Source organism: Heptranchias perlo, chromosome 35 (genome assembly GCF_035084215.1).
Source record: "Heptranchias perlo isolate sHepPer1 chromosome 35, sHepPer1.hap1, whole genome shotgun sequence".
NCBI lineage: Eukaryota > Metazoa > Chordata > Chondrichthyes > Hexanchiformes > Hexanchidae > Heptranchias > Heptranchias perlo.
In genome coordinates this window covers 7,922,181-7,934,610 of record NC_090359.1, presented here as the reverse complement: position 1 = coordinate 7,934,610, position 12,430 = coordinate 7,922,181, and positions in this window count along the sequence as shown.

Sequence of the window (12,430 nt, the reverse complement as noted above, 5' to 3'; positions counted from 1 at the left end):
TATTGCATACAGTTTTGGTGTCCATACTTTCGAAAAGACATACTTGCTCTCGAGGCAGTACAAAGAAGTTTCACTCGGTTAATCCCGGGGATGAGGGGGCGGACATATGAGGAGAGGTTGAGTGGATTGGGACTCTCCTCATTGGAGTTCACAAGAATGAGAGGTTATCTTATTGAAACATATAAGATTGTGAAGGGGCTTGATCGAGTGAATGCAGTAAGGATGTTCCCAAGGATGGGTGAAACTGGAACCAGTGGCCATAATCTTAGAATAAGGGGCTGCTCTTTCAAAACTGAGATGAGGAGAAACTTCTTCACTCAGAGGGTAGTAGGTCTGTGGAATTTGCTGCCCCAGGAAGCTGTGGAAGCTACATCGTTAAATAAATTTAAAACAGAAATAGACAGTTTCCAAGAAGTAAAGGGAATTAGGAGTTACGGGGAGCGGGCAGGAAATATGACATGAATTTAAATTTGAGGTTCGGATCACATCAGCCTTGATCTTATTGAATGGCGGAGCAGGCTCGAGGGGCCGATTGGCCTACTCCTGCTGCTTTTTCTTATGTTCTTATGTTCACCTCCTCCTTTCCCACCTATCACGGCCCCAATCATTCCTTCTTGGTGAAACAGTGATTTACTTTTACTTCTTTCAATTTACTATCCGGTATTCGCTGCTCGCAATGCGGCCACATCTCCATTGGGGCGACCAAACGCAGATTGGGTGGCCGTTTTGCTGAACACTTCTGCTCGGTCCGCAAGCTTGACCCTGACCTGCTGGTCGTTTGCCATTTTAATTCTCCGTCCCACTCCCACTCTGACATCTCTGTTCTCGGCCTCAGTCACTGCTCCAATGAAGCTCAACGGAAGATCGAGAAACAGCACCTCATCTTTCGATTCGTCTCTTTACAACCTTCTGAAGTCAACACTGATTTCAATAATTTGAGATCATAACCATTGCTCCCATTTTTTTCGGAGAGCAAGTGTTGGTTTTAATGGTGCCATTTACAGCTCCAAGAGACCCATCATTTGTTTCTTTAATTTTCCCAATACTACCCTTCTTGCACCATGACCCCTTTTATTTTTGATTCACCCCTGCCCTCCACCCTATCAGGGACATTCCCTTATATTCTTTCCTCCCCTCTCCCTCCACCCCCAGCCCAGTTCCTGGCTCTGTAGTTGCTTAAAAACGATGTAATCTTCAACTTTTTCCATTTCTGACGAAGGGTCATCGACCTTAACGTTAACTCTGTTTCTCTCTCCACAGACGCAGCCTGACTTGTGGAGTCTTTTCAGCATTTTCTATTTTTAGTTCAGATTTCCAGCTTCCGCAGTATTTTGATTCTAATATCTCCTTATGTGGCTCGGTGTCAAATGTTGTTTAATAAAGTTCCAGTGAAGCGACTTGGGACGTTTTGCTACGTTAAATGCGCGATATAAATGCGCGTTGTGTTTGTAGTTGTTGAAACTGATTAAAATTTCACTGTCAGCCAGTGTCCATGTCAGTGTTTCTGTCAGTCTGCAGCAGAAAGTTATCGGATGATCAATGGCGATTACAACAATTATTCATCTTTCACAGAGTTTCATTACTTTTCTGTAATTAATGTCATCAGGTTCTTGTCGCTGCAACCTCAAACTTTAGCTCGGTGAATTAATGGTTTAGTTTGTAACAAGTCGTGTTACCTGCGCAAAGCTGCCGCACAGGAGTTCCAAATCCACCCTCTCGCCACCATACGACGATAAGACCATACGAGATTGGAGCAGGAGTTGGCCATTTGTCCCTTCGAGCCTGCCCCGCCATTTAATGAGATCATGGCGGATCTGATTTTTACTTCAACTCCAATGTTCCGCCTTTTCCGCATTTCCTTTGACTCCCTCGCCACTCGGCAATCACATTAACTGTACTTTACTCTGGCCCAGTGTCACCGCGTTGAAATCGCCGCTTTCTCTGGCAGATGATTTTAACATCAGTGTTGCTGGTTTATGAGGGTAAAGTGATCCCGCTTCAATCTAGGGGCGTTGGACAACTTTGTAGATGCCGTGTAGTCGGTGCTGGGACCACTGCTTTTCTTGGTATATATTAATGACTTGGACTTGGGTTTCCAGGGCACAATTTCAAAATTTGCAGATGACACAAAAATTAGAAAGGTAGTAACCAGTGAGGAGGATAGTGACAGACTTCAAGAGGATATAGACAGGCTGGTGGCATGAGCGGACACGAGGCACATGGAATCTGACGCAGGAAAATGTGAAGTGATTCATTTCAGTCGGAAGAACGAGAAGAGGCAAAATAATCTCGAGGGCACAACTCAAAAAGAGGTACAGGAACAGTGATATATGTGGGGATATGTGCACAAAACGTTGAAGGTGACACGGCAAGTTGAGAAAGCCGATAAAAAAGCTTACGGGATCCTGGGCTTTATAAATAAATGCAGAGAGTTAAAAATTATGGAAGTCACGATGAACCTTTAAAAAACACTGGTTCGGTACAACTGGAGTATTGTGTCCTGTTCCTGGCACCGCACCTTAGGAAAGATCGGATGGCCTTAGAGAGGGTGCAAAAGAGATTTGCAAGAATGATTCCAGGGATGAGGGACTTTAGTTACATGGATAGACTAGAGAAGCTGGAGTAGTTCTCCTTGGAACAGAGAAGTTAGCGAGTAACTTTGATAGAGCTGTTCAAAATCATTACTGGTCTCGACAGAGTAGATAGAGAGAAACTTCTCCAATTGGCAGAAAGTTCAAGCACCAGAGGGCATAGATTTAAGGTGATTGGCAAAAGAGCAAATGGTGACAAGAGGAAAAACTTTTTTACACTGCGAGAGGTTAGGATACGGGATGCACTGGGGTCAGGGTTGTGAGTTAAGGTGTGGCGCCGAGATCGTCTTGTAATCAGTGCTTTGCGTTGTAATCGCAGCAAAATCGATTCGAATCCACATCACGACATGACTTTCTAATTTCCTTTGGCCTCTGCCACACATGCGAAAAGAATGCAGCAACATATGAATCTTTAATGTAGACAAGAAATATTATTTTGTTGGTGGCGAAAACCTACTCATTCCTTCAAACGCTAGCACTCTCACATGCCTGCACTTGATGTTCCACAAACCCGCCTCCTCTCCCAGCTTTTTATTCCTTCCACAGTCAATAGGCCGCCTTTACTTTCCTCCTTTATTTCATGCACACTTTCCTGCGGCATTGCGGACTCCAACATTCACTTTCACGATATCACGCCTTTAAGTTTGTTCTGCTCCGACCGCTGTTTCTATTGGGCACATTGCCCATTCTCACCAATGTTTATTTGTGCCTTGGAACCAGTCGATACATTTCGATCTGCGTGACCGCTCGGCAGACAGGACGACGAAAGCAAGGCTGGACTCTTGAAGGACAGCCGCCCGATTGTTCACGAAATTTACTTGGAGAATCTTTTGAAACAGGGGACGGTAACTGAGGAACTGGTTTTTGTTTTGATACGTGTTGGCTCTTTTCTCCAAGCAGTTGAGGTGCGTGAACGACGGGCAGCGCTGCAGAGCTGCGAATGGCGGTTGAAAGGTGCACATTTGGCTAGTTCGGCCTGTTGAAATTTGTGATTGGATCGAGTGGACCATGAATGTGAAGAGCGGCTGTGCCGAAAAAGGAGCGGTGACAAGCCATGAGCGGGAGGCCTTTCAAATTTTCGTGGCGCAGGACGCTGTGTGTGGAAAAGACAGATTTTGAAGCGCGGGTGTGGGAAAGAAAAGTGTGATCTTTTGTGTGCGAAAAGCACAAGAAAGTTGTGCTTGAAGCTGCGCCCTTGAAGCAAGTTTCAGTTTGTCAGGAAAAACTGCGATAGTGAAAGCTCAAAAATAAACCCAGAAACTACTGGCAACACTCAGCAGGTCAGGCAGCATCTGTGGAGAGATACTCAAATATTTATTCGATTCTCCTTTTAAAGTTACGATTGAATCGAGCTCCAACATCCGTTAAGGCAGGGCGTTGCAGATCATAACAATTCGCTGTTTAAAATAAGCTCCTTACTTCCCTTCTAGTTCTTTTGCCAATTATCTTAAATCTTCGTCCGTTGGTTGCCGACCCTCCCGCCAGTGGGTGCAGTTTCTCCTTATTTACTCGATCAAAAACCCTGTTAATTTTGAACAGGTGGATGACTTCTACCCTTAACCTTCATTGCTCTCAGTGGAACAATCTCAGGTTCTCGAATCTCTCTGCACAACTAAACCCATCCCTGGTATAATTCTGGTAAATCTCCTCTGCATCATCTCCAAGACCTTGACCTCGTTAATAAATTATAGTGCCCAGAATTGGAAACTTTACTTCAGAAGAGGCCTGAACAATGATTTATCAACTTTCAACATAAGTTCCTTGCTTTTGCCCTCGATTTCTCTATTATTAAGCCAAAGAACCATATGCTGATTTAACAACTTCACCAACTTGTGTTGCCAGATGCAAAGATGTTGATGAAAATAACCAGTGACACATTGAATCAGCTCACTCAGCACAGGCCGGGATGGCGGAGAGAGAGAGAGACACGTGTTGTGAACTGTAGCTTTTTGAAAACATTTCAGTTTATTTCACTCCGTGTCCAGAAACGTGCTGTTTTCCCTGTGTTTATATTGAGTGTAATGGATTGAATTGTGTCTTGGATCACACGGAGTGTCAGACGAGGGTCTGTGTGTGGAAGGTTTGGGGGGTGAGCTCTGATTCCCGCCCTTTTCTGGATTGAATGAAAAGAATGAATGAGAGAGAGAAGCGATGTGGGAGAAGGGATGATCGAAGAATTTGTCCATGAGCCTGATTAAAGTGGCCCAAAAACAAGACAATATTAAGATATCATCAGCAGAACATTAATACAAGCTGTAAAACATAGGCAAAATACTGCAGATGCTGGAAATCTGATGTAAAAACAGAAAATGCTGGAAATACTCAGCAGGTCAGGCAGTATCTGCGAACAGAGTTTTGATGAATGGTCATCGACCTGAAATGATGTTTCTCTCTCCACAGATGCTGCCTGACCTGCTGAGTGTTTTCCGCATTTTCTGTTTTTATTATTAATATAACCTGAGCTCTGTCGAGCGTTTGGTGGTCGATTCACTGATAAAGCTGGGAATTGAGGGGAAGCTGGTTCATGGCGAACCCCAGCTCTGAATCCCCCCGGCAGAGAGTTCAAGGAATGTTTGACATAAATGAGATTCAACGACAGTATCAGAAAATCTCAACTTGATGGTCGGTCACATCGTTCACCTGACGAAGGAGGAAGCCTCCGAAAGCTTGTGAATTTGAAATAAAATTGCTGGACTATAACTTGGTGTTGTAAAATTGATTACAATTGTCAACCCCAGTCCATCACCGACATCTCCACATCATTATCCCGAAGTGAGGAATGAGCGGGAGGGGCAAGTCCACCCGGAGTTATATTTTATTCCAACAGGATGAACAAAAATACGCTTTCTACTGGGTCCGAAATAGCTCAGTTGAGAGAGCGTTAAATTGAAAATTTAAAGGTCTCTGGTTCGATCCCGGGTTTCAGCAGTTTTGGATTATTTTATTTGTTCTTTTGCCGATTCTCGAACATTTACTGGCACTGACATTTTTACCCGACACTGAACGGTTGGGGATGGAATAGAGAGACATCAAGAATGTTTGTATTTACCTTTTATTTCTCTATTTCCTTCTGCCTTTCTCTCTGGTTTTTGTTTCTCTCGGTGCCCGATGAACATTTGATTTGATGCATTTGTCCTAAACTGATGCATTTTCCACATCTCAGGGCGGTCAGGCACGCTCTGTCTGTCTGTTACTGCTTGTGACCATTAACGGGAACAGGCCGCGAGTTAAACATTTATCAGCAAACTGCCAGAGAGATAACACAGCGGGAATAAAACACCTGGGGGGTGAATAGGATCGGGTTCGGTTTTGGGCGGGTGTATCGTGATGTGCTATCACCCAACGCCCAATGAGCCCTGCGCAGGCAGGATGCAAGTTTCGGCCCACCCCAGGACTCACCTGCAATCAGCGTTCCGTTCCGGGCCTTGCACCGGGAATCAATGCAATTCACACTTTCCACCACCAGCAGAAAGCTGAATCTCAGAAAGGGAGGTTGTTTCTCAGAAATCTCTTAAAGGTAGCTGGTACCTGTTGTTTGATGAAAATAACAGTCTACTCTGTGCATGGAGTCTGAATGCAGATCAGACATCGCACAATTAAAACAGAGATGCAGGTCCCATCCGTTTGTTTACACATTGATGAATTATGTTAAAACATCGAATAAAGGTTGCGCACAACGAAATCCCACATCTTCCAATCTGCACGCCAGACCTCACCAATCTGCCGATCTGTGTTGGTACCAGGCCTGCGAGAGTGCATGCAACAAGATTCTCTGCTGATGCACCACAGACCTTGGTGCAAGAGGGGGACAGAAGGGGGGACATCAGATATCCGCAGAGTGGTTTGCGGGGAGCAAGGGGCCCTCCGCACAAATATCCAAAAGGCTGTGGGAGGCAACGGGGGATAAAGTCAATTTCAGCGCACAGCATCTGGATGCAGTGCAATAACAAGTTCAATGCTTTGACATGAGTGGGCAAGGTGAGTGAGGTCAACTCTCAAATGGCATATCATACCAACTGCACCACGCACTGCACCTCCATCTCCGTCCGCGAAAGTGTTGCCAAATATCAGAGCAACAAAACGGTCCAACTAACATCAGCACCGGGAACAAACCTCTCACTGCAAAATCCCCCATCATACTAAACAACTCAATTCTCACTTTACCCTCCGACCAGCAACATTTATGCACAACCTGCAGTAACCTGACTCCAATTAAAATAATCGCTGTTTTGATCTGATTGGCTGCTTTTCGGACGCTCCAGAGGGCAGTGAAGAGTCAACCTGGCTGCTCTTCCATCCCACCCACCTGAGCTGAGCGGAAATGCGAAAAAAATAAAAAGCTGTTTGGATACTCCTTTCATTCAATCACGTCCATTGTCCTATTTCATAAGTTTATTTTCTTCATTTTAACCTGCCGTTTGTTTTTCTGTTACTTGTCTGTTTTTTAATCTGTCTTCCGATGATTTCACCCCAAGCACCACATCTGTTCTGCTCTTTTCTCCCCATCTACCCCATTCCATTTATCATCCCCAGATTTCCAACAATTCCCATGTCCCCTTGTAACGCCGTGCAGTCTGCAGCCTGTGTGCATGTCCCTGTGCTTCAGTCAGCCTCAGTCTCTCTCTGTCCGTGTGAGTCACTGTACCACATGTTTTTAATCAGCCGTCTCATTGTCTGTTTGCATCACACAGAACAGAGCGGTTCGAGTGACACAGAGAGACACCAGCAGAGGGAGGTAGAGAGCGGTTTATTTGAGTACAGAGATACAGAGAGACACCCGAAGAGGGAGGTAGAGAGCGGTGTAACTGAGTCCAGAGATGCAGAGAGACCAGGATATGGCGATTGTGAGAGGCATATCTCAGTGAACAGACATGGAAAGACATCAGCAGAGTGTCCAGCAAAGCCAACTTGTATCTGAAATATTTGGCGAGATCTAATCTGCACAGACTAGAGGAAGCATTTTGTGTATCTAACCTGTGTTGTCTCTGCCCTGGGAGTGTTTGATTTGACGGTGGAGAGGGAGCTTCATTCTGCATGTAACCCGTGCTGTACCTTTCCTGGGAATGTTCAATGGGGCAGTTCAGAGGGAACCTTAATCTGTACCTATCCCGTGCTGTGCCTGCCCTGAGAGTGTTTGATGGGACATTTTGCCAGGAGCTTTAATCTGTATCCAACCTGTGCTGTAGCTGCCCTGGCACCGTTTGATGTCACAGTGCAGAGCAGCTTTGCTCTTTATCTAACCCGTGATGTTACTGCCCTACTGCAACTGGAAAGTTTCTCCTCATTTACTCTATCAAAACGCTTCATGATTTTGAACAACTCTATCAAACCTCCCCTTAACCTTCATTGATCTGAGGAGAACAACCCCAATTCTTCAGTTTCTCCATACAACTGAAGTCCCTCATCCATGGCACCACTCTAGTAAATCTCCTCTGCATCCTCTCGAAGGCCTTGACATCCTTCCTAATGTTTTGTGCCCAGAATTGAATAGAATACTCCAGCTGAGGCCGAACCAATGTTTTATCAAGGTTTAGTATTAATTCCTTGCTTTTGTATTCTATGCCTCAATTAAAAAAGAGAAGGACCCCATTTGCTTCTTTAATAGCCTTCTCAACTTGTCCTGCCACCTTCAAAGATTTGTGTACATGCACCCCATGTCTCGCTATTCCTGCACTCCAATCAAAATTGCACCATTTAGTTCATATTGCCTCCCCTCATTCTTTCTACCATAATTTATCATTTCACAATTCTTAGCATTAAATTTCATGTGCCATGTTACTGCCCATTTCGCCAGTCTGTCTATGTATTACTGAAGTCCTTCACTATCCTCCACGTTGTTTATTACATTTTCGAGTTTCGTGTCATCAGCAAATTCTTTGAAATTATACCCTGTTCACCCAAGCCCCGTTCATTAATATATATCAAAAAGTGCCGAGGTCCTAATTCCGAGCCCTGGGGGACACCACTGTATACTTGCCGCCAGTCTGAAAAACAACCGTTAACCACTACTCTCTGTTTTCTGCCCCTCAGCCAATTTTGTATCCACGCTGCCATTGACCCTTTAATCCCATGGGCTTCAATTTTGCAAACAGGTCTATTGTGTGATACTTTATCCTCACTTAATCTCTCCCTGCATAGAAACTCCCCGACGCATATTCACGGCCACCCCCTCGACCTTGCCATCTCAAGTGGCCTCACTACTCCTGATGTCATTTGGCCCATCGAGTCAGTACCGGCTCTATTCCAGAGCAATACACCTCGTCCCACTGCCCCAATGCACATCACAGAATGAAGGCAGGAATCCCACGCCACTTTCTATGAGCGATAACAGGCTGCGGCAATGGTGCAGACCGGGACCCGGAGCTGAGGCTGTGGTCATCAGTTACTCTGGGAGTGGCACAGTCTGGTTCATGACTAGCCAGGGGTGAGATTAATTCCAAGGAGTCAGGCTGGTGTGTGGAAAGGTGTGGGCTCCAGCTCCAGTTCCAGCAGTGGGATATGTGATCCAGGCTGACTGTGTCGTGCTGAGAGGGAGCTGCATTGTTTGAGGTGCTGCCCTTTGAATGAGGTGTTTAATGTGGGTCCCTTCTTTCTGCTCCGAGGTGTGAAGTTCCCGTTTCAATTTGTGAAGATCAGAGAATTCTACCGGTTTCCTGGCCAACATTCTTCCCTTAACCATCAACACCCAACAAACAGGAGGCCTGCTCAATATCTTATCAATGTTTATTGGATCTTGCTGTACACAACTAGGCTGCTGCGTTCTCTTATAAAACGATAGTGATTGAACTTCCAGTGAAGTGATTTGGGATGTCCTGATGATCTGAAAGGTCCTGTACAAATGCAAGTTATTTTTTTCTCACAGGGGGCCGTGTCTCGTTCCTCGTCTCATTGAGGCTCTCAGTTAATTGGTCCGTTCTCTCCACAAATGGGGCCGGACTCGCTGAGTGTTTCCAGAATGTTCTGTGTGTGTTTCACTGAGACTTAGATTTTACAGAAAATGATAAAATGATTGTAGTCAAACACTTGGCCATGAGCTGCTGCTTCACTTCAGCTTTTGGTTTTGGGTTTTTGGAAAAAGCAGCCACAGCCCACACTGCAGGCAAATTGGAAGGCTGGTGCGAAAAGTTGACAAATCCAACACCTGGAGTCGAATTCGCGTTAATTGGATACGAACAAGGAGCCCGAACCGGTAGACAACATGAGAACCGATGAAAAAGCCACCAGGAACGGCACTGAGACTACACCCAGAAGGTTATGGTGCGATTCAATGGAGCTGTTCACAATTATGAAAAATTTTGATAGAGTAAATAAGGAGAAACTGTTTCCAGTAAAGGGAGCATAAATAACCATAGGACACACATCTAAGATAAATTGGAAAACAGTCACGGGGGGATGAGGAGAGATTTTCTTTAACGAAGTGAGTGCGAGGAGCTCATGGACTTCTTTGTCACTTCGATTGAGAGCCTCAGTACAGCTGCCTCTGCCACTTCCATCCCTTCCTCAAGCCCACAAAGTTTCTCTCCTCTCTCCCCTCATGCCCTCTCTGAGCTCATTTTGAACATGAGACCCACCTCCTGATGCCTCGAACTTATTTCCACCAAACTGTTGGACACCAAACCTCCCTTCCCGGCCCCATGTTAGCTGACACTGATAACGGTTCGCTCTCCTCAGTGACTGTCCTCCTCCCGATCAAATCTGCTGTCATCACCCTCCTTCTCAAAAGACCCACCTTGATCATCTGACCATGCAAACTGCCACACCATCTCCAGCCTTCCTTTCCTCTCAAGTCCTTGAACGTGTTGTCACCTCACAAATCCGTGTCCATCTTTCCCACACATCCGTCCAATCAGGTTTCCACCCCTGCCACAGATCTCAAACGGCCCTTATCTAAGTCACAAATGACATCCTCTGTGACTGTATAGAGGGTGATTTAATCTTGATCTAACCCTTGTTGCACCTGCGCCCGCAGTGTTTGATGGCACAGTGTAGAGAGAGCTTTACGCTGCCATGTACTGTACAGTATCAATCTGTGATGGAGCAGAGCCCTGCTCTTTAATAGAAACCATTCTTTCGATGAGCCACTGAGCCCCAAAAGCAGCCTCCGAGACGACAAGCCTGCTTTCGATCCCACAATTCCAGCAGTTTGCGAGGGCTGGGCCACGTTAACAGCAGCTCTCTGTTCCTGGTCTGGAGCTGAGGTTTTGTGTATTGTCCCTGACACAGGGACCAGACGGTGAGCTGCTGGCTCCTATTGTTCTGGGATCATTCCCTGCTGCTTTGTTCTCACCTCTTCACTGGCTCTCAGATTATTACCAGCCATCTTCCTGATCAATAAACAATCGATAGTCTGACCGCGGAGATTTGAGATGAGTGAAACATTTCAGAGAGCCAGGAGATGTGTAACTGAGCCAATCCCGCAGGGTGGGTGGGACTCAGCACACTGACCAAAAACAGCCTGGGCCCTGCTCAGTGTGTTGCAGTCCCGCGACCCTTCCTGTGAAGAAGTGTTTCCTGACATCACCCCTGAACGGCCCTGCTCTAATTTTAAGATTAAGCCCCCTTGTTCTAGACACCCTCAAAGGAAATAGCCTCTCTCTCTCCATCCTATCTTTTTAAACATTACAATTAGATCACCCCTTAATCTCCTATAATCAAGAGACTACACGTCTAGTCTGCACGACCTGTCCTCATTATACAACCTTTTTAGCCGCAATATCATTCTGGTGAATCTATTCTCCATCCCATTCAAGGCCAATATGTCCCTCCTGGGTAATGTGCCCCAAACTGAATGCTGTACTCCAGATGTGGTCCAACCATATGTTTATGCATCCGTAGCATTACTTCCACCCTTTTTATTCCAGCCCCTTGAGATGAAGGCTCACATTCCATTAATTATTTTTTGTACTTGTCTGCCAATTTTTAGTGATTTCTGGAGTTGAACCCCTGAACCTCTCTGCTCCTCCATAGCTCCTAGTTTCTCGTCAGATAGAAAATACCCTGATTCATCTTTTTAATGTTCTAAGTGGATTATATCACACTTCTCCACATTGAACTCCATCTGTCATTGTTTTACCCTCTCATTTAATCATCAATGTCCCTTCACTACTTTCTGCTCCCATCTACACTACTGACTGCGCCACCTAACTTGCTGGTTTAAGGGTGAAAACAGTTCCCCGCTTCACTGTAAGTGCAAGAGACAACTTTGTAGATGCCGTGTAGTGTAACAGACCGGCTCGTTGGACCTGCTCGTTTCATCTCATCTCAATTTCAGCAAACCGGAATATTACTGAAATAGATGATGATGAATCACAGCTCGAGAAACCGATCCCCTCTACCAATTGGGACTGCGTCTCCCAACAAGTAGGCATTCATGGACAAGGTGAGTCTGCTGCTCAGAAATAATACAGCACAGATCATCACTCGTGCAAGCTTCACACCCTTTAGTTTGGAAAAGTAAACTGATGGTGGACAGCTGCTGCTTTGAACGGGTTTCCAAAACTAAAATCAAATGGATTTGTCCTGTGTTGTGAATTACTATTTGTCTGATTCGGATAACCAGAGCAGTGGGGAATGCATTTTGCACATTCCGAATACCAACGACAGATCACGTGAGCCTGTCGTTCCTTTTCCGTCCCAAGTCCTCTTTTAATTTCGATAACTTCCCCGAACTTTGCTTGGAGGACTGTTCGAATCGCAGTCCAGCCCTTCCCAATGTCTCATCTTCTAAATCTCCACCAAGGATTAGCACTGGTGCAACTTTCATCAACTTGAGCTACTCTTTAATTTCAAAAGCAAAGTGCTGCGGATGCTGGAAATCTGAAATATAAACAGAAAATGTT